This window comes from Carettochelys insculpta, chromosome 3 (assembly GCF_033958435.1).
Source record: "Carettochelys insculpta isolate YL-2023 chromosome 3, ASM3395843v1, whole genome shotgun sequence".
Lineage (NCBI taxonomy): Eukaryota > Metazoa > Chordata > Testudines > Carettochelyidae > Carettochelys > Carettochelys insculpta.
In genome coordinates, this window is record NC_134139.1 from 202,868,848 (window position 1) to 202,890,835 (window position 21,988).

Consider the following 21,988-nt stretch of genomic DNA (forward strand, 5'->3'; position numbering starts at 1 on the left):
CCCGAATCTGTCTTGTCCATCAGCGAGTGCGTAGGTATGCTGCTCATGCAGTGCAGAGAGAGATTTTCCAAGCTGCCATCACTTGGAAGCCATAACTTGTTTAGTAAAATCCTGCCCCAGGTTCTGCCAGTATAATTAACTCTCAAGGGTATAATCAAATCTCTGGGGGGGTGGGAGGGGAAGAAATCTCTCTGTTGTCAGAGGACTGGGCGAGATGCTGCAAGAATCTCAAGTTCTCTTCTGCTCCCACCTCACCAAAACAACCCAACCACCATTGTACCAGTAACCTAAGGAGGGAACTGGAAGAGGCAGTGTGGTACCAGATGCTGAGGTTTGCTAAGCTATACAATGGAGCCAAGGTCACTGGGCCAGGCCTTGGGCTTGGCAAAGTTTGCTGTTCCAAAAAGTATTTGTACTGGTCTGCTAACCCCACAGACGTATTGTGATAATGAGCCGTGGAGACACGTCTACACGTGCCCCAGACTTCGAAATGGCCATGCAAATGGCCATTTCGAAGTTTACTAATGAAGCGCGGAAATGCGTATTCAGCGCTTCATTGGCACGCGGGCGGCAGCGGCGCTTTGAAATTGACGCACCTCCTTTTCGAAAGGACGCCGCCTACTTCAAATTCCCGTTATTCCCATGAGCTCATGGGAATAAGGGGACTTCAAAGTAGGTGGCGTCCTTTCGAAAAGGAACCCCGTCTGGATGAGCCACGCGGCGGCAAGCCGCGTCAATTTCGAAGCGCTGCTGCCGCCCGCATGCTAATGAAGCGCTGAATATGCATTTCAGCGCTTCATTAGTAAACTTCGAAATGGCCATTTGCATGGCCATTTCGAAGTTTGGGGCACGTGTAGACATGGCCAAGGTTTTCAAAAGCAAGTGCCCAAAGTTAGGTTTCTAAATCCATACTGTGTCTCTTGATTGTAAGTTGATCTATTCAGGAGCTGGGGCAGAGACTGTCTCTGTTCTGGGTTTGTACAGCACCTGGCACAGTGGGTCCTGGACCATGGCTGGCACTTGTGAGTGCTACTGCAGTACAGATAGTTAATATTAATAGAAGCCTAAATCAGAATTTTGAAGCCTACCTTTAAGTTCCTATTTTTGACAGTACTGGCTTTCTCCCCTGATTTATGAAAACGAAATGTTAAATAGAACTGTCAAAAGATCAAACATCTTAATTGCGATTAAGTGCATGATTAAAAATCATGCTCTTAAACAATAAGGGTATGGCTACACTACAGTTGCTTTTTCAGGATATAAATGTATCCCCAAATAGCAACACTGTGGCTAAATACCATGCTTGAAATAGCGTGCTTATTTTGACCACAGTATTCCATTTCTGCTACCCCTTTTTATAAGAGAGGCTGTCCCACGAAAACTCACCTAATAAATTATTTTGTTAGTCTTTAAAGTGCTACTTTACTGCTTTTTTGTTTTGATAGTATATAGACCAGCACAGCTTCCTCTCTGTTACTTTGTAGTAATGATTAGGTGTGAGTTCATATGTGGTTAATCAACAGGTCTAATTTAAAATAATCATCTTGTATTTTATTACATTTCTAAAATCTCTCTGCAGCTCCCCAGAAGGTACTAACCATCTTCTGGGGGGGGCATGTTTCAGCTCCTTTAGCAACCTGTGCTGAGCCCTAAGTGACACTGACCTCTGTGCTGGGAAAGTGCTTGGAAATGCCAAGGAGCACTGTACACCAAGCCAAGGGTGAGGTAGTGCCATGGCTCATTCACTACAGCCCTTGACCCTCAGAAAATCCAAGTGGCTGTTGGCTTGTGTGTGCTTCAGTGGTTCAGCTAAAGGTCTGACTTTAAACCTGTTCAGTTAAACAGGTGCCAATCCCTGAGGGCTCCTCTGTGCCTGGAATTATTCAGGAATAGCTGTTCTGGGATAAATCTTTAGTCATGTGCCACTGTGCATGGCTCAGGCTTTGGAGGAACCAGCTGGGCCAAGTGGAAGGAATATTAGATTTAAGGGCAAAATATAAAGACCGGTATCTTCTCTGTTTAACTTCTCTGGAGCTAGGTGGCTCCTCTGAAACAGGAACTGCTTATAGCTCCTCAGAGCAGGGGTTATTTCTGACTTTGTATGTGGATTGAGAGGGACCCTGATCTCAGCCTGCTACTGGAGTACAAAAGCTGTCAGCATCCCCATGGGCCTCGGGCGAGTCCCCAGTGCAGGAGGATTCAGGTTGTAGTGTGGATGGGAGAGGGTAAGGCAAAGCCCTGGTGCAGGGAGTGGGACTAGGTAAGGTTGTGTGGCAGCCTTCTGGTAAGGCCTCTTGGAGGATGAAGTTTCTGGGCAGGGTGACTGTTCCGGGGTAGGGGAAGGGATGGAGCCAAGCTTGTTGGCATGTGACTGTGTCATGAGTACGACAGTTTTAGCTGCTCCTTGGGCCAGGGGTGTTACCTAATTAGATCCCATGGCTGTCTGCTGACTGCATTACAATCGCCTGCTTGTGAGGCCCAGGGACAACTATTTAAAGCTTCCACTGTTTTTAAAGACCATAGACAGGGACAAGCCTGGTCCCGTGCTCGCATTCATGTGGAGCCCGGGGTAGAGCGGGTGAGTCCGTTCCCGGGGAGCCAGGGTGGGGGAGCCCTACTTGCTTCCAGCACTCTGGAAGTAGGTACACGCGAGGGGCTCCTCGAAGGGCCTGACTTTGATTGCACGCCTGCCTGCCTGGATCAGGAGTAACTCCTCTGAGGGCAGTGATGGCGTGAGCAGGAGGAGAATCAGGCCTGCTTTCTCCCACCGAATGTCATGTAATCCCAGTGCTCCACATTCCCTTTATCCAAGCGATCTAGTCATCCCAATCCAGTGTCCCCCTTCCCCCACAGTTAGAGTTCGGCACCTGTGAACAACTTCTCATTAGCCTTTTAGTGCAGCTTGACAGAGCACTTCCGGCCGGGTCTCCAAAGGCCTGATGAGAGGAATGCTTCACATGTCAGCCAGCCATTCAGGTCAACAAGAGCGTATTGTGTCTGGGTCACTTCCAAGGTTCCAGGCGTGAGGCAAGCGCTAGTAGTTGCTACCATCCCATCTTCTGATGGCCGGGTGTGGCTTTGTGGTGTGTTACATTGTGAGAAGGGGCAGATTAGCACCCCTGTTCCATGCCCCAGGTGCCACTTGGGTGATGCAAAGATAACAGTCGTGGGAGGAAGGGATGGGACAGGGCAGCGTAGAACTGACTTGTACATCCCCTTCCTGCAGCCTCCTGACCCAGGACATGAAGGGCCTGGGAAGAACTGGCCACGATGTGATGCACCCCCAGCCGATAGATGGTTCATAGGATCAGGACAGCTTGACCCAGGGCTGGGCAGAGAAGCAAGGGGCCAAAGCTAGCTACCTGCTAGCCCCCTTGTTCTGCTGCTCCTAACTTGGAGAACTGATGGAACGTGGATGAGGTCCCAAAGGGCTGGAGAAGGGCAAATCTAGCGTGTGTCTTTAAAAAGGAGAACAAAGAGGCCTCATGGAAGGGGAATTATAGACCTAACTTCAGTAACAAATTATTAAACTCTCAGTCTAGACAAACCATCGACAGGTTGAATCTCTCTAGCCTGGCGCCCTCGGGACCTGATGAGTACCGAACAAGAGAATTTGCTGGACAACAGGAGGTCGATATGGTCTAGCAGCATTACCAACACTCCACTGCTTACTGGGCTCTTAGAAGACATTTAGGGGTGAATTACAGCTAAATTACACAGAACACTCAGAGCCAGGACTGGGGGCTGTAAACAAATTTTCTGGACCATGGGAAACTTGGCCACACGCATGGTAAGTGGACATTCAGCTAATTAAAATCATCCTGGAGTGCAGAAGTTGCCAGACCAGAGAATGCCGGACTAGAGAGGTTCAACCTGTAGAAGTCAGTTGAGTTATAAGCATTATGGATTTGCCACGAACAAGTCATGCCAGGCCATGGGAATGTCCTTCTTTGACAGGGTTAGTAGCCTCTTGGCTGGGGGATGAGAAAGCTGTAGACCTGATAGACCTTGATTTTTGTCCCACATGATATTCTCATAGGCCAATTAGGGAAATGGTGATCTAGAAGGAATTAATGTAAGGTGGGTGCAAAAAAGTGTCAGTGGTTTGCTTTCAGACTAGTAGGATGTTTGAAGTTGGCTGCACAGGGTCAGCCCTGGTCTGGTGCTATTCTGTATTTTGATTGGTGACTTGGATAACTGGGGGAGACCAAGTTTAAAAAAATTTTGGATGACAGTAAGCTGGGAAGGCACAAGGACTTTGGAGGACAGGTTTTGAATTAAAAATTACCTTGAGAAATTGGAGAAGTGTTCTGAAATCCAGAATATGAAAGTCAATAAGACATGCAAAGTACTGAATTAGGAAGGAAATATCAAATGCACAGATGTGAACTAGGGAGTAAGTGGTTGATGGGTCATGCCACTTTAAAGGATCTGGGGGTCATAGTGGATCAAAATTGGAATGCAGATCCAGAATGTGATGCTGATGCAAAAAAAGTTTTATTCTTACACAGCAGTGTCATGTAAGACATGGGAAATAATTGTCCCAGTTAGCTTGGCACTGGTGAGGCTCGTGTCTTGTGGTACGGCATCTTGTTCTGCGTGCCACACTTTAGGAGAATGTGGACAAAGTGGAGACAGTCAGATAAAGCAATTAAAGTACCTGAAAGGGGAGGAGAAGGGGAAAATTGTTCTTCTTAACCTCTGGAGATAGGACAAGAAGCAATGGCCTGATATTGCAGCTAGGGAGGTTTAGGTTGGACATTAGGAAAACTTCCTAACTGTCAGGGTGATTAAACACTGGAATAAATTGCCAAGGGTGGTTGTAGAATCTCCATCATTGGAAATTTTTAAGAAGAGGTTAAACAGACACTTGTCAGAGATGGTCTAGAGCAGCGTTTCTTAAACTATGTTCTGCAGAACACTGGTGTCCCATCAACAACTGAGAGATGGGCTCTGAGCGCTGGATACTTTTTTGTTATCGTACATGGATGGTCCATATTTTCTGTTTTTAAAACTGGATACATTTGTTCTTCATTGCTCTGCTACCTGGTTAAATCACTTCGTTTTGTTTTTGCTGTATGCGTTGCTGGTTTTGTTTGTTTTGGTCTGACCATTTTTTTAAAGAAAATGTTCCTAGGCGTTCCACATTAAACATATGATTGTTTGGTGTTCCGTGGTCTCAAAAAGTTTAAGAAACACCGATCTGGATAGTACTTAGTCCTGCCTCGGTACAGGAAACTGGATGAAATGACCTCGTGAGGTCCCTTCCAGTCTTGTGATTCTGTGAAAAATGACCAAGGTTTAGAAATCTTGAGCCATGAGGAAAGGTTAAAAAAACTGGCCCTGTTTAGTTGTGCCAAAAGAACCCTGGAGGGAGGGCTGATAACGATTTTCAACTATGTTAAGTTTTGTTATAAAGAGGGTGGGATAAATCGATCACGTGTGCACTTCAGGTAAGATCAAGTTGGACAACCACCTGTCAGAGAAGGTCTAGGTTTACTTGGTCCTGCCACAGCACAGGGGCCAGGACAAGATGACCTCTCGAAGTCCCTTCCAGACCCACATTTCTAGGAGTCTGTGCCTCTGTCACTAGGTGCAGCAGGGAAGCTGGCCTAATCTTTTGCATGTCCTTAGCTCCTTTCATTAGAATGATCCATTTGTATTGCATTTGCCCTCTTGCCTGCAGAGTACCTCCTGCCTGCCCCTTCGGCAGAGAGGAGTAGCAGGAGAGTTCAGCTCACAGTGCAGCTGGCCGAGTGGTGACCATGCCTGAGCCAAGAGGCCATCTAGCTCTGTGGCTGCTGCTCCCAGTCCTTTCGCAAGTGCTGAATCCATCTCTTGGGGAATATGTGTGGTAACAGTTCTCTGAATGGGTGAAGGAAGCTGGAAAGCAGCAGCTCCAAGAGGAAGGAGCACTCAGGGGTAATGACCGACTGCCCCAGAATAAGAGCGTCCCCAATGCCCTCTCCCTTGTTGGTGCCTTGCTGCATAGAATCATAGAATCATAGAACAATAGAGCTGGAAGAGACCTAAAAAAGCCATCAAGTCCAGCTCCTTGCCCTAGGCAGGACCAAACCCATCAGATCAGCCCAGCCAGGGCTTTGTCAAGGCGAGACTTAAACACCTCCAGGGATGGAGACTCCACTACTTCCCTGGGTAGACCATACCAATGCTTCACCACCCTCCTAGTGAAAAAGTTTTTCCTAACGTTCAACGTGGACCTTCCCAACTGCACCTTGAGACCATTGTTCTGTGTTCTGCCATCCGTGACCACTGTGAACAGCCTCTCTCCAGCCTTTTTGCAACCTCCCTTCAGTAAGTTGAAGGCTGTTATCAAGTCCCCCCTCAGTCTTCTCTTCTGCAGACTAAACAGTCCCAATTCCCTCAACCTTTCTTCATAGGTCATATGCTCCAGCCCCTGAATTATTTTGGTCGCCATCTGCTGGACCTTCTCCAGTGTGTCCACATCCTTCCTATTACTGGAGGCCCAGAACTGGACACAATACTCCAGATGCGGCCTCACCAAAGCTGAATAAAGAGGATTAATCACTTCTCTGGATCTACTGGCAACGCTCCTCTTGATGCAACCTAATATGCCATTAGCCTTCTTGGCTGCAATGGCACACTGACGACTCATGTCCAGCTTCTCATCCACTACAACTCTCAGGTTCTTTTCTGCAGAACTACGTCCAAGCCAGTCGGACCCCAGCCTGTAACAATGCTTGGGATTCTTCCAGCCCAAGTGCAGGACTCTGCACTTGTCCTTATTGAACCTCATCATATTTCTTGCAGCCCAGTCTTTCAGTTTGTCTACGTCACTCTGGACCTTATCCCTGCCCTCCAGCATATCTACCTCTCCCCCTAACTTAGTGTCATCCGCAAACTTGCTGATGGTGCAATCCAACCCCTCATCCAGGTCATTGATAAATGTGTTGAACAGAACAGGACCCAGAACCAAACCTTGGGGCACTCCACTAGAAACCTACCGCCATCCCGACATCGAGCCATTGATCACTACCTGCTGGGCCTGACCTTCTAGCCTGCTGTCTATCCATCTTACTGTCCATTTATCCAATCCACATTCCTTTAACTTGCTGACAAGAATGTTGTGAGAGACTGTATCAAAAGCTTTGCTAAAATAAAGATAAATCACATCCATTGATTTTCCCCTATCCACAGAGCCAGTTATCTCATCGTAGAAGCTAATCAGCTTGGTCAGGCATGACTTGCCCTTCGTGAGTCCATGCTGACTATTCCTGATCACTTTCCCCTCCTCCAAGTGCCTCAAAATGACTTCCTTGAGGAGCCCCTCCATGATTTTTCCAGGGACTGATGTAAGACTGACCGGCCTATAGTTTCCTGGATCATCCTTCTTCCCTTTTTTAAAGATGGGCACTACATTTGCCTTTTTCCAATCATCCGGGATCTCTCCTGGTCGTCACGTCTTTTCAAAGATAACGGCCAAGGGCTCGTCAACAACATACGCCAACTCCCTCAGAACCCTCAGATGAATTAGGTCCGGGCCCACGGATTTATGTATGTTTAGCTTTTTTAGATAGCTCCTAACCTGTTCTTTCCCCACCAAAGGCTGTCCACCTTCATCCCACAATGCATCACTTATCGCATTAGTCTGGGAGCTGTCTTTGTCCGGGAAGACAGAGGCAAAGAAAGCATTAAGTACTTCAGCTTTCCCTACATCATCTGTCACTGGGTTACCTCCCTCATCCAGTAGGGGCCCCACGCCCTCTCTGATCACCTTCTTCTTGCTAACATGCCTGTAGAAACTTTTCTTATTATCCTTAACATTCCTCGCGAGTCACAATTCCAGTTGCACTTTTGCCTTCCTGATAACTGCCCTACATTCTCAAGCTGTACATTTATATCCCTCCCTAGACATCTGTCCAAGTTTCCACTTTTTGTAAGCTCCCTTTTTGTGCCTAAGTTTTCCAAGGATTTCCCCAGTAAGCCAGTCTGGTCTCCTACCATATTTACTTCTCTTGGTGTGCATTGGGGTGGTTTCTTTCTGCGCCTTCAATAGGGCTTCCTTAAAATATTGCCAGTTTTCCTGGACTCCTTTTCCCTTCGTGGTAGCATTCCAGGGGATTCTGCCCATCAGGTTCTTGAAGGAGTCAAAGTCTGCTTTTCCGAAGTCCAAGGTGTGTAATTTATGGCTCTCTTTCCTGCCTTTGGTCAGGATCGTGAAGTCTACCATCTCATGATCACTGCTTCCCAGGTTGTCACCCACCTTTACCTTCCAAAACAAAAAGCAGTCAAGTAGCACTTTAAAGACTAGCAAAATAGTTCATTAGATGAGCTTTCATGGGACAGACCCACTTCTTCAGACCATAGCCAGACCAGAACAGACTCAATATTTAAGGCACAGAGAACCAAAAACAGTAAGCAAGGAGGACAAATCAGAAAAAGATAATCAAGGTGAGCAAATCAGAGAGTGGAGGGGTGGGGGGGAAGGTCAAGAATTAGATTGAGCCAAGTATGCAGACAAGCCCCTATAGTGACTCAGAAAGTTTCTGATTTGTCCTCCTTGCTTACTGTTTTTGGTTCTCTGTGTCTTAAATATTGAGTCTGTTCTGGTCTGGCTATGGTCTGAAGAAGTGGGTCTGTCCCACGAAAGCTCACCTAATAAACTATTTTGCTAGTCTTTAAAGTGCTACTTGACTGCTTTTTGTTTTGATAGTGTATAGACTAGCACGGCTTCCTCTCTGTTACCTTTACCTTCCGTATTAGTTCCTACCTGTTTGTAAGCAGAAGGTTGAGCTGCGCACAACTTCTGGTCAGGTCCTTCAGCACTTGTACCAAGAAGTGATCCTCAACGTTCTCCAGAAACTCCCTACGCTGCTTGTGTACCGCCGTATTGGTCTGCCAACAGACATGACACACCACCACTGTGAACTGCCTGGAACTGCCAGACCCTAAACCTTTGCCTGCAGGAATTTCACAGGTGATATTTTAACCTCTGAGCATCCTGGTTCTGTTGTCGGTGCCTCACAGCCTCTGCCCTGCCAGCTGCTACCTGATCCCCACTTTCTGACTCTGAGAGGAACTCCAAGCTCGCTGCTGCTCATGGGAACAGAGTCAACATGTTATTCTAACCTCTTCTGTCAGGGTAGGAAAGGGCACTTCATCAGCGCTTCCGGTTGCCTTGGCAACGGCCTGCTGTGGTGAGCATCCTCTCTGCTGTGAAAGCCTCTGCTGTGAGCTGTGTGTTTGCCTGACATCAACCAATGGGCTGTCAAAGAGACAGCGCAGAAAGCTGAGTTAAAGAGAGGCCAGATTGAGGGGAGGGGTTGTATTCTTAGAGGAGGCCGAGATCTTGTGTTGCTTCACCTGCTATTGTTGGAAGATGCTAATGTGGTCGTGATCCAGCTAGTGTTTATATGCTACCTCCGCTGGAGAGAATCAGAACTGCCTGGCTGTGTGTCATAGGTAGTATACTGCTGCAGCTAGTGGGGATTCTCTGTTTACTCAGCTGGTAAGGTCCCATGCGCTTGGAGCAGGTGGCTGTGAATGCCACCCTTCCTGTTGCAAGGGTGTATGGCACAGCAGCAGCTAGGAAGTCCTAGGGAGTGATTTGCACCATTATTGTTCAAGTGCTGGCAGCACACTCAGCTCACTACAGATCGGAGCTGTGGCCCCAATCCTGGGAGCACACAGTCTCTGACCAGTGTGGGTGCACCCGGCCCAGCGATGTGAGCTCCTCGAACAGGCATGAGGGAAGGAGCAGGGCCTTAAGGGAGGAAAGGACTTGGAGCACAAGTAGAAGACGTGTCCGAGCACTGGCACGGTGCTCCAATAAACTGGGGGATAAGGACTTAAGGAGATCAGGACGATTCTCACGTGCTCTGTCCCTTGGTCCACATTCTGCATTGCTACCATTGGAAACCCAGTGTAAGCCCAGTGACTCCGTCTGTCCCTCCAGCTGTGCTCCTGAGTGACGCTGGAGCATCTGTGGTGGTAAAACTCCCCATGAAAGCTCTGTCAGATTGTTCTAGGGCTAATGGGTCATCGGCTGAGGGCATATGGTGCCAGCCATGCTGTCAGCCTCAGAGGCCTTTGATCTGGACCATCCATCCCAGCCCCATGGCAGAGCAGTGAAGTGGGTGTGTTTATTTGGCCGTCACTCCCCTTTCTGCAGTCCCACCTCGAATCACCAATGGGACTGCTTGGCCAAGAGCGGCGGCCGTTTTAAGAGCGGCAGGTTTTGGAGTCAGGCGTCCCCTTGCTGACAGTTGGGCACTGAGCCAGGAGAGGGGGGAGACACCTCTGTTCGCCCACGCCAAAGGAGGGGCCCATAGCATCAGCCTTTGGCACCAGGCCAGTACCATCAACCCTGCCACTAAGTGGAACTTTTTCCTCTCCCCAGTGCAAGGTCCATTCTTTGCTGCTCCACAGTGAATTCAGTTCCAGAGCAGGGCCAAGAGGATCCTGCCTGTCCCCAGACAGGCCTCAGCCTGCCAGCCAGTGCAATGGGCAGGACTAGATCCTGGCTAGGCCCCACTGGGTGGCTCTCTGCCTCTGGCTGCACTAAGGCCGCCCCTCCACCCCCAGGAGATGGCTCTCGGGGGCACGGCCAGGGCCACTAGCAGGGACGTCTCTAATTTATGCCCACGTGCAGGATGGCTTTCGCTCTGTGCACCAGTACGGAGCTGATGGACCCCCACGTCGCAGAAGCCAGTCCGCTCCCGGCCAGCCTGTGACGGGGGTGGGGCCAAGGGGGTGAGGTGAGGGCTGTAAGTTGGGGGTTCTGGGTGTGGGAGGGGCTCTTGGGTGGGGCAGGTTGGGAGTCTGGGCTCTGCAGTGGGCTGGGGTGGAGGGGTTTGGGGTGCAGGAGGTGGCTCCAGGTTGGGGGCTGAGGCTCGGGCTTACCGGGGTGGCTCCTGATCAGCGGCTGGAAGGCGGGTTGCCTGGTACCTGCCTGTCCTGGGGCACCACACTGTGGCCTGGAAGCAGCCGGCAGATGCGGCTCTGGGAGGATGGGGGCGTGAGATGCCACAACGCACTGTGTGCAGCTCTCACTCGCCTACAGGCAACGCTCCCATTGGCCAGTTCCCAACCCCCCCCAATGCGTGGGGCTGAATAGCCAAGGCGTGGGGCTTACTAGAAATCTGTACCGCCGAGCATCTGAGAGGGAAATTAGATCGTCAGCGGTGGTGGGCTCAGCCAGCACTGCCCAGGCATCCCTGTAAGGTTCACTCTGCTGGAGGGAGAGGCTTAGAAAAGGATGCACGCCCCGACCCACCAAGGGGTAGTGACTGCCAGGAATGTTGCTAGCAACAGGGACAGGTCAGCGAAGATGAAGCCACTTGCAAATACAGTTGCCCTGACACTACATGGGCCAGGTTTTAAGTGGGGGTTACCCAAAGGAGGGACAGGAGGCACACCCCAGTCAAGTCCAGATCAGGCAGAGCCCCCAGGGGTGGGCAAAAGACTTGGCCATCTTTGTCTTTTTCTTTTATGTGATTTCCCCCTTTCCCTGGGGATGGGAAGGCGAAGACCCCCTTGCACCTGAGTGGTGGATTCCCTTTGTGCCACAGGCAGGAGGAGGACTCTGTAAACTACCTATATCAAGAGTGGCGGACGTGTCTGCCCCCCACAGATGCCTGAACTGTGACCTTGCCCTGTGCCACCCCCTGGGTCTCCACCCTCACATGACACCTTCACCCTGAGCTTCTGTCTTGCACTGTCCTTCCCCTAAGATCCCCACCCCCACCATGCTTCTTCCCCCAAAGACCTACTCCCTTCTCACTCCTCTCTGTCCCATCCCTCCGTTACTAGTGTGGGTGGTGAAATGTGGAGGGGAGGGCCAGGCTCCCCCATTCTGGCTCAAATTGTGATCTAGTGGGGACTCCAGGGCATCTCCACCCACCACACCACAATCAGAGCTGATGGCACGACCCTGCATGAGGCGAGGGTCATGTTGAGGCAGCCCATGAGACTGGGATGCTTTTGAACCCCAACCTAGGCCTGATTCAGCCTCATAACCCCAAGGCTGGCCTTATTCTGTCTCACTCAGAGGCCCCAAACCCTCTGTTCACTGCCCATGGTGTTTGTTACTGCTTTGCAACACCTTCAGCAAAGCAAACAAAAAAACCCCCACACCATGGTGTTTTCCTAGATTTCACCCACAGCCTAAGCCCTGGCTGCTCCTGACCCCAAGATGAGATGCTACTCCAGCAGTAAGCGCTGGTCTTGCAGTGTTGCCATTCAACTGGCTTCAGAGTCCACGCGCATTTGAAACGGCAGGGGGCAGCTCCCACCTCTGGTTCCAGCTGTCTGCAGACTCAGGCAGACATGGGTCTAGTGGGTCACATTTTGAAGGTTTGGTGGTTGCCAAACCAGAAAAGGAGAAGAAAGGACTCTCTCGCTGCTCACCATCCAGCAACTGCAGCTCACTGTCCTTTAGTCACAGAATCATTGGGTTGGAAGAGACCTCGGGAAGTCACCAAGTCCAACCCCTTGCTCCAAGCAGGACCAACCCCAACTAAATCATCCCAGCCGGGACTTTGTCAAGCCAGGACTTAAAAACCGCCAGGGATGGAGATTTCACCACCTCTCTAGGCAACGCATTCCAGTGCATCACCACCCTCCTGCTGAAGTAGTTCTGTAACTTCAGACTATTGCTCCTTGTTCTGCCATCTGTTACTGCTGAGAACAGGGTCTCCTCATCCTCTCAGTGTTCGGGATTCTGACGTCCTAAATGCAGCAGTTTGCACTTCTCCTCGTTAAACCTCATCAGATTTCTCTTGGCCCTATCCTCCAATTTGTCTAGGTCACTCTGGACCCTGTCCCCACCCTCTAGTGTATCTGCCTCTCCCCGTAGTTTACTGAACCCTGCTATGTCGTCCAGGACAACGGGGACTCAGGTCGCAAAGGAGTGCAAGGGGAATTCTGGACGGTGCCTGTCCCCGGGAAGTCACGTGTGTTCCTCTCCAGGCACCTGAGAGGGATGGAGCTGTTCCCACCAGCCATAGCAAGCCCTCTCCCTCCCCCACACCAGTGTGTGTGCAGAGCTGCCCCTTGTACCTGTGAAACTGCCCAGCCCCGGAAGGGGAAAACAGTTTGTTCCTGCTGCGATTTCTCCATTCTGACTCATTAGATTCTTCCCCCAACCCCCTCGTGTTTTACCACCAGGCAGAGGCACAAGTGCCGCCCCACCGCGGAGGAACGGTACAGACTGTTCAGCTCTGCGGCCCGCCTGGGGAAAGGGCGGTGCCTGCCTCACGCAGCACTTTAAAGCTCGTTGCAAAGGAGGAGCCTGATCCTAGAAGCTTCCTTATGGCCTCTCTGGGCCTGATCTCGATGCCCAGACTTGGTCTGCCTTCTGCCTTGAGGCCAGCGAAGTCCGTGGGAGCAGGGCCTGTTAGATGTGGCCTGCTGAAGTTGAGGGAACTCTGCAGGAAGATGAGTTCTGCCTGCGACATCCAATATGCCCAGCGATGGTTTTACTTAACATGGGAGTGTCATGGGGGGGTGCTCAGGTGGCAGCAGAATGGTCACAGCTCAGGTAGCTTTCCTGCCCTTGTGGTGGGACACCCTCTCCCTGCCTCCCCACACAGGGCGGGGGAATTCAGTCTTCAGGGCTTCCCTGCTGTGTCCACCTCAAGGGAGCCCAGTGTAGCATGAGTGAGTGGACACCTGCCCTTGAGAAACTGATCTAAACTGTTTACATAAGGGCCACTACAGAGCCAACAGAGCTGTGGGGGAGGCAGAGGTCTTCTGGGAGATACATCAACTCGTCTAGGTACGGGCCCACTTCTACAACAGGCTGCATGAAAACCCCTAGCCAAGGCAGTGCAAACTAAAATGCAACAGTGACTTGTTTACATTGCTCTGAATGCCTTACACTCAAATGTGAGTACAATATTTATCATCCAATTGATTTAGTTTATAATTCTGTGGTGAAAATGAGAACAGATTTGATGTCAGATTTTTTAAGCGAGGTGAACCGTGCGGTACCAAGTCAGACTCCTGAAAGAGGCATGTGAGCCTGGAAAGATTGAGAGACACCAATTCAGAGGAGGCTGGAGTCTTAGCTGCTAGACAGAGCTGAAGAGAGACCCAAAGGATCCTGTCACAGCCCCAAAGCCTCAGTCCTGAGGCTGGGTACACATAAGCTTAAATATATGGAGATACACATCTCATAGAGCTGGAAGGGATCTTGAGAGGTCATCCAGTCCAGTCCCTTGCCCTCTTGGCAGGACCAAGCACCTTCACTTCCTTTTTTTTAAATCTATTTGCCCCAGCTCACACCCCTGGGTTTAGCCAGCCCATGCTCAAACTACTGAGCTATGGGCCCTGGCATACAGTAGAACAGCCTCAGGTTTGCTCTAGGTTGCACCAGCTGCTAAGGCACTTAGGAGCTGTTCTGGCAGCTGAGAGCTGCTATTCCCACACAGGACAGGGAATTCCTCTAGCTGCTTGAGGACAGCTTTGCATTAGGAGCCTGGCACAAAGCTGCCGTAGCATATCACAGTCACAGTCGTTCAGGGACTGTTGATTTGACTTGGCTTTGAACAAGTGTCTTGTGGTTGAAAGTCCTGGAAGCCCATTGTCAGAGCCAGGTGGATGCCCCACCTACTTTGATTCCGCTTTCATCATGAAGCAGGGCCAGAGGGACAATCTGTGGCCCAGCCTGCTGGAGACAGTCAACCTAAGAGACGCAATTCCAGCGAGAGAATAGCGCGGCTGGAGTTGACGTACCTGAGATCAAATTTCCTTAGATCAAATTTCTGCAGCATCACCACTGCAGGAGGTCGCGGGAGAGACTCTTCAGCTGAGTTCCCTTACTCCTCACGACCTAGTGGGTTACCGGGGTTGAGGAAGGCACCAGTAACGGTCGATTTAGTGAGTCCTTATTAGACCAGTTAAATCAAACCCCAGGCGACTGATTGACGAGAAGCCCAGTATCTTATCCAGAGCTCAAAGCACCGGCAGACAGCACATTACAAGTGAGTCATAGATGTCTTCTTCCCAGAGGCCACTGCTCAAAGCCTGCATCCCAGCTCTGTTAGTCTAGCTAGCCAGGTGTGATGGAGCCAAGGAGAGAGAGACTGCTGAATAGGAGAAGGAAGGACGATTCCCCTGTATTCTGGGAAGTGGAGGGATCTTTGTTCCCCCTGTCTCGGTGTTTGTTGTTGCACCACTGAGGCAGCCAAGGTGGGGGTCACCTAGCAGTGGAAAAGTTTGTCACTTGGTGCCATGGAAACAGATTGCCACAGTGACTCAATTTGACATACAAGGCAAATTACAGGAAGCCAAAGGAAATGAACGGGGCAGGAGGAGGGGGAGTAGGTGAAATGCACTCGGCTCTGCCCTTATGCGCACAGAGAAAAAAAAACCTATCTGTCCCTGCTCCACTGCACCCCCTTGCCTCTAGCCCTGCCCCGGCGAGGGAGCGTGCCCACAAATTACAGATTGCCATGAGCGGCTTGATAGCTCCGGTGCCGTTCTGAGGATGTTGTGGCTCTCTTAGAAAGCTGGTGATAATCCACGAGACGGATTAAAAAACAAAACAAAACTAAAAAAAACCCTCTGATTTTCTTCTTTTGTCTGGACCGCTGATAAAAAATATTAAGTAGCCCTAGGGCCAAGACCTGTAGGGCCTCTCGAGAACCTGCTTGATGACTCTCCATGTGCAACAAGTCCTGTGGCACCTTACAGACTAACAGATATTTTGGAGCATAAGCTTTTGTGGGCAACGACCTGCTGTTGCATCTGACGAAACGTGTCTTTGCCCGTGAAAGCTTATGCTCCAAAATATCTGTTTGTCTATAAGGTGCCACAGGACTTCCTGTTCTTTCTGAAGATACAGACTAACGTGTCTAAGACACATTAGACTAACGTGGCTGCCTCCCTGATACTTGACTCCATGGGCAATTACACTTTGGGGAAGTGGCAGGGGCATAGCCAATGGAGCTGCAACTGTGAATAAAGTCCCTGGGGCAGGGGGATTTGCAGAAGCCGCCTGTGCTCCTGCAACCAACAGGATTGTGCCCGTGGTCCCTGTAAGATGTGCACTTGAGCGGCCCTCCCAGGAGGGATTGAAATGCCGCCCAGCTGATTTGCAGAGCACCCACAGCCAGCGTCTTTTTTTTCCAGTGGTGGTGTGCATCCGCGCATACCTCGGTGCACATAAAATTTATTCTGCGTGTGAATGGAAAAATCTAGAGAAAACAATGATTGTGTCTCCCTGCCTCCCCCCATCCGTGTCATCCAGCATGAAGATCCTCTCTTTGGGCACTGGGGAGAGGCAGCTTCGCGCCAGATCTCAGGAGAGAGTGCAAGTCTTGGAGAGAAAACACAGGGTGCAGAAGGCTTTGCTTGGAAAGGCGTGGAAATGGGGTTGTGAGCTGGGCTCTCTGCTTGTGAGAGCCTGTGTTTAGGGGCAGCTCAGGCTGGCTGGATCTGCTGGGAGCCTGGTGTGACCCCTGAGGTCATAACCGCTGCTAATTTCAGGCTGTGGAGTTGTGCCTTTCTCTGTAGTGGGAGAAAGTCTTGAGTTCAATCCGCGCTGGTGATGAGATGAACCTGGGAAGATGTGCCTCTGCTTGCTTGTCTCAGTGCATAGTTGTATGGCTGCAGCTTCCTCAGCCTTCCATGCGGTGAAGTTTAGGTGCCCAAGAGTGACTTGTTTCAGGCCATGGTCGTCTGGCACGAATGAGTATTCTGAGCAAATTCCTAGCCGTATGCAAAGGGCAGGAACCTTCTCTCCCACGTGGGTGTAAGTGCCGAGTCAGCACAGGGCACTGCACCTCCCTCACAACGCTGTGGCCGTGATGAGCATCAGGCTCTGCAGCAGGCCCACAGAGCCGTCACAGTCCAAGCGGCTAAGAGTTGCAAACCTGGCAGCCTGTGGACCCTGGGGGAGGTCGCTCTTGGGCTGTGTGACGCTTGGCAGGGCTCACTGGGAGCAAGTAGCCAAGGATGCAGTGGGGTTAATTTGATCCTTCTCTGCCAGTGTGTTAATGAGGATGATTTTCACTTGGTTCAACAATGCAGATGCAGTTTGGAAATAACAGTGTGGTGCTAAGCTGGGCAGGACTCCTGCATGTGGGTGTTCATCCTAGGACCCAGGTTTGAGTCCAGCTCAAGGTAGCAGTGATCCAAATACCTTATGCTCACATAAAAACAATGAGAAGTCCTGTGGCACCCTATAGTCTAACAGATTTATTGGACCATAAGCTTTGGTGGTCAGAGACCCACTTTGTCAGATGCCTCTTTGCCCACGAGAGCTTATGCTCCAATAAATCTGTTAGTCTACAAGGTGCCACAGGACTTCTTGCTGTTTTTGCAGCTACAGACGAACACGGCTGCCCCATCTGATACTTATCCTCAGGTGGTTGTGGAACAAGCTGGATGTCCTTTATCTAGTTTCTATTGGCCGAGGGTGTATAACACACAGACCCCATCACAGCTGGCTCCCTTGTGAGCTAAATGGAGAAGCTATAGATGGAATGAATCTGGAGCGTTAGCTCCCAATCCATCCTAGAGGGGGACGCTCCAAGCCACGGCAGAGGGAGGTTTGTCTGTGTCTGTTTGATTTGCACCGTGCCCGTCTCACTAGCATGCGGGCACCCCTCCTGCTGTTTAACCAGCTGCCGCCGCGGAGCTGCAAGAATTGCCCAGAGCCGCGTTATCCAATACGCTCTCCATTCGCCATGTGTGGTGAACAGGGCTGCGGATTGTGGCAAGCGTGGGGCGCCTCTCTGGCCGCTCCACGCACGCGCCCCACCACGGGCCAGCAGAAGTGGAGGCTCTCCTGTGGTCCTGGCGGGCTCCGGCCCTGGGGTGGCTGGCGTGCGTACTGAGGGGGGGGGTGTTGCATGGGTCAGGGGGCATCTGGGTGGGGGGCCTGTGGCAATCCATAACATCTGTTTTAGACACCACCGGCTCAGAGTACGTGGGTCGCTGAGCTGAATGCAGCACCTCACACAACAGAATGTCCACTGGATTTGAAACTAGACTCGCTAATTCCGGCTCAAATTAGCTCCTTGTGGCAAAAAGCAAAACCCAACTTCCCCCCGGGGAAGGCTTTCAGAGCTAGCTGCGGGGAGCTGCTTTCCTGCAGCGTCCCGCCTGGTCCTCCATGTCTCCCTGATGGGAATCTGCTAATGCAGTCACTTGGCATGAGGGTGATTTACAACGTCCGAAGAGAAGGGCTTACAGTCTGATTTCACAGAGGGCTTGATCAGAGAGGCTGTTTGGTGTAGTGGCTCGGCCGCTGGCCTAGGAACCAGGGTAGGTGGGTGGCATTCCTGGCTCAGCCACCGGCGTGGGGTGTCGGGCAAGTCACTTCTCTTTCCACCGTTTGTCTCTTGGGAGCTGGCAATGTCTCTCTCCTAGTGCTTGTACAGCACCTACTGGAATAGAGCCCCCATCCTGGGGATTCTGGAGTGCCAATAACAACGCTAGGGACAGAGGAATACAGAGGAGAGCAGTAGAAATCCCATTACTGGAGACGTTTAAAACTGGACTCAACAAAGGCCCACAGGGAAGGGCTGTGCCATTGCCCCAGACAGATGGTCTACTCTGGGAGAGACCAAATAGTGGGACATCCCTGGTTCCAAGAGTCTGACAGAAGCGGATCTGTCCGATCTGGGTGCATTGTCCGTGCTCAGCTGTCTGTGCGTGTAGGTGAAAGTTTTAACCTCCGCAGGCACCACAAAGCATACAATGCCTGCAGAGATTGCCTGGGCCACTCATCAGAGTCAGGGCCTTGGCAGCAGCCTCCATAGTCGAATACGTGCGCCGTCCTGTGTGCTGGCTGTTTGGTCCCGGGTAGCGGGTGAGCGGAAGAGGCTCTGATGCCTTGTGTGTTTTGGTCATGCTCCTGTGAGCTATTTCTGCATTGGCTGTGGTTGGTTCTGAGCCGTTCTCTGGATGTCCAGTGTGTTGCTTCCAGTGCGGGAGAAAGGGAGCAGCTGCTTTCTTTGGTGAAGCTGTGTAGCTGCTCTCCCCTGCTTTCCATGCGGGTGCAGTTGCCCCCTGCCCATCCCTGCACCAGCCGGACTCCAGAACTCCCTGCTGGGTCGCACTGCTGCTGGGATGCCCCTTTGACTGGAGTGTAGGCTGAGCTGCCAGGCGCTGCAGGCTCCCCATTAGTGAGCCTGGGAGAAATGCGGTATTATCTTCTCCACTTACGGGTGAATAATTCCTGCTACAGCTACACTAGGCAAAGTGAGTTGACCACAGATATGCAATTCTAACTGTGGCAATTGCAAAGCTAGAATCGACGTGTCTGCACTCGGCTAACTGACAGTCCATGCTGGGGAAATCTCTCGTCTTGTGAGGAGTACGGGTGTCGACTGCGACCCCTGAGAGGTCGATTTCACACATCCAAACTAGATGCACAAAATCGAACCCCGGAAGTTCGATCCTGCACAGGTCGATCATCTAGGGTAGTGTAGCCGTAGCCTTAGGCAGGGAGAGACAACGTCTACACTGCAAAAGAAGCCCAAGTTCTGAATCAGGTTTGAACCCAACCCTCCCCTGCCGTCCACACACAAATCAGTCTGCTTTGGGTCAGCAAGCACCCAGGTCCTAGTCTCCAGTTGAGGGGTGAGTCAGAGCCCAAGCACTGCTCTGACTCAGGTCCAAGCCCTCTGCTGCCATGTGGATACAGCTCAATCCATAGACCCGAGTCTGAAGCTCAGGGCGGTGCAGCCTGGACATATTAGTAAGGCGGTGAGGCCCAGGCCAAACAGCTGTAAACCCAAAAGTGTGGATGCTCAAACCCAGAAAGACCAAGTCCGCAATCCTGAGTTCTGCAGACCTGGTAGAGACACACCCTCAGTGACTTGACCAAGGTCACCCAGTGAATCTGTGTCAGAGTTGAGTCTAGTGCCTTTGCCACGAAACAACCCTTCCTAATTGTAAGGCTTTAAATTAGACTGCAAGCTTTTGGGGCAAGGACTGTCTTTCTATTCTCTGCATGCACAGTGCCTAGCACATTGGGGCCTTGGTCCCTGGCAGCTGCCTTTAGACGCCCCTGTAACATGGCATCAGCAAAATCAGTGACGGCATTGCTGATGAGCCACCCATCACGCACAAATCGCAGAGCAAGGGATCCTTTGTCACCAGACGACAGCTCCTCCCTCCCACCAGAGCACCTGATCTCTGCATCTTCTGCCAGTCTGTGGCTTCCACCACGGTCCGATGAGGGAAGTTGCTGTGTTGCAGGTTTTAGGTTACCTGGAAAGCTGAGACTGACCATGGTCTGTCCCACATCCTCCCTCTTGTCTGCCAGAGCTTGCTCCCTTAGAGCAGTGGATGGGCCCCTGGGCAATGTGGGGGGAGGATAGAATGGGCGGGGCCAAGGGCAGCCGGCCTCCTTTCCTGCCTGGATTAGAGCGTGCCCGCTCCTAGCCCTTAGCGCTGCTCGGAGGGCACAGCCCGGTGCGCCGGGTGCTATTTAAAGGGCCTGGGGTCCCGGCTGCCACTGCTGCTAGTGCAGCCAGCGCTCTGGGCCACTTTGCATTGCCAGGCCCCAGAGCAATTGCCTCCTTCGCCCTGTCCCCCGTCGAAGGTCCTTCCTTAGTGGCTGAAATACAAACCTGCCCGAACGTCTGGCGCTCGTGGCAGTTCCGACCCCGGGGGCTGAGCATGAGAGTCATTCTGGCTTTGAAGCTGCATTGGGAACCCCTGGCCGGGAGATTGCTCTCGAGGCTGTTTGTGCTCAGATTAGCAAGAGGCAGCATCACAAGCCCCGCACCTGCGTGACTGGGGAGATAACACACCGCCCCTTTGTCCAGCCTGGCCATGAGCCTGAGCGAAAGAGCTTGTGCCTCAATTCCCTTCCCCTTGTCTGCTGGAGTATGTTGCAGAACGAGCCCCCTGAGCCAGGCAGGAGGGGGTTCCCTGCAGCTCCTCATAATGTGGTACAGGCAGATGAGATCTCTGGGACAAGGACCTCGGGCCAGATCCTAGCTCCTGGTGCGTTGCATGTATGGGCGGGACACAAAACCAACTGGAAATCTGGCTCAGCCTGAGGCTTTTGAACAGTAGAGTTGGGGGGGATCTCCAGGTGGCCGAGGCCCAGGAGTGGCCTGAATCTGGGTGGCTTGCACTAAAACCACAAAGCACCAGGGCCTGAGCTAAAGGACAGAGCTTGCTGGGCTGGAGGCGGTTGTGGACACATGCGTGAACCCACCGCTGGAGGGGGAGAGAGCACCACCCTGTGCTCATGTGAGCTCCCCTAGCCAGCAGCCTGGCTGGAGTGTCAATGAGTGAGCGGGCAGTGGTGGTCGAACATGACGTTTCCTGCAGGAGAGCCAGAGCAAAGGCCCCCTGTTGACATAAATTCCCTCTGGAGTCAGTGGTCCTGATCTCACCCCCCTTGTGCTCAAGGGGCGAGTGTTGCCGTTTGTGTCAATGGGAGCAAGTGGCAGGGGTCTCACCAGCCTCGCTGCTGAATCAGGACTCCGGCGAAGGTGCAGGTGGGGGACGTGTACAATGCTGAGGCCACAGGCGGGGGCTGGGCAGTGCGCGTGGGACAGAAATGGTGCCTGGGGAGTGGGGAGTTGATGGACAGCGCGTCGAAGCCGGGTTGTATCAGGTTCCCCCAAACACGCGCTCGTCCTGCTGTGCTGCTCCTGTTCCCTGCGCGAGTGGGGGCTGGTGGGCAGAGCAGTGTACCAGGACTCAGGAGGCCTCACCTCTATTCCTGACTCTGCCGCTGGTCAGTCGTCTCTCCGGGGGCAAGTCATTTCTCTGTTCTGGGCCTCGGTGTCCCCGGGTGTAAAATGGACATCCAGATGCTGACCTCTTTTGGGAAGCACCTGGACAGCTGCTGCCGAGAAGTGCTCCAAAGTGCATCATTCTGGTGGGTATTTATCACAGCCGCAGACTGGCACATTTGACCCTTGTCACAAGCCACACGTCCCATCCCAGAGGTGCAGCTGGTCACAGCTGCTTGGGCAGGCGTGGCCCATGGGACTGACTGGGTGGTGCAGGCCAGCTGGGTAAATGGGCC

At 51.8% G+C, this 21,988-nt stretch overlaps 1 protein-coding gene across 5 annotated transcripts in view; it reads left to right on the top strand.

The window, feature by feature from the left end:
* Positions 1-21,988, top strand: part of ADCY3 (adenylate cyclase 3) — a 98,406-nt gene that overhangs the window by 41,230 nt on the left and 35,188 nt on the right. The window lies entirely within an intron of this gene.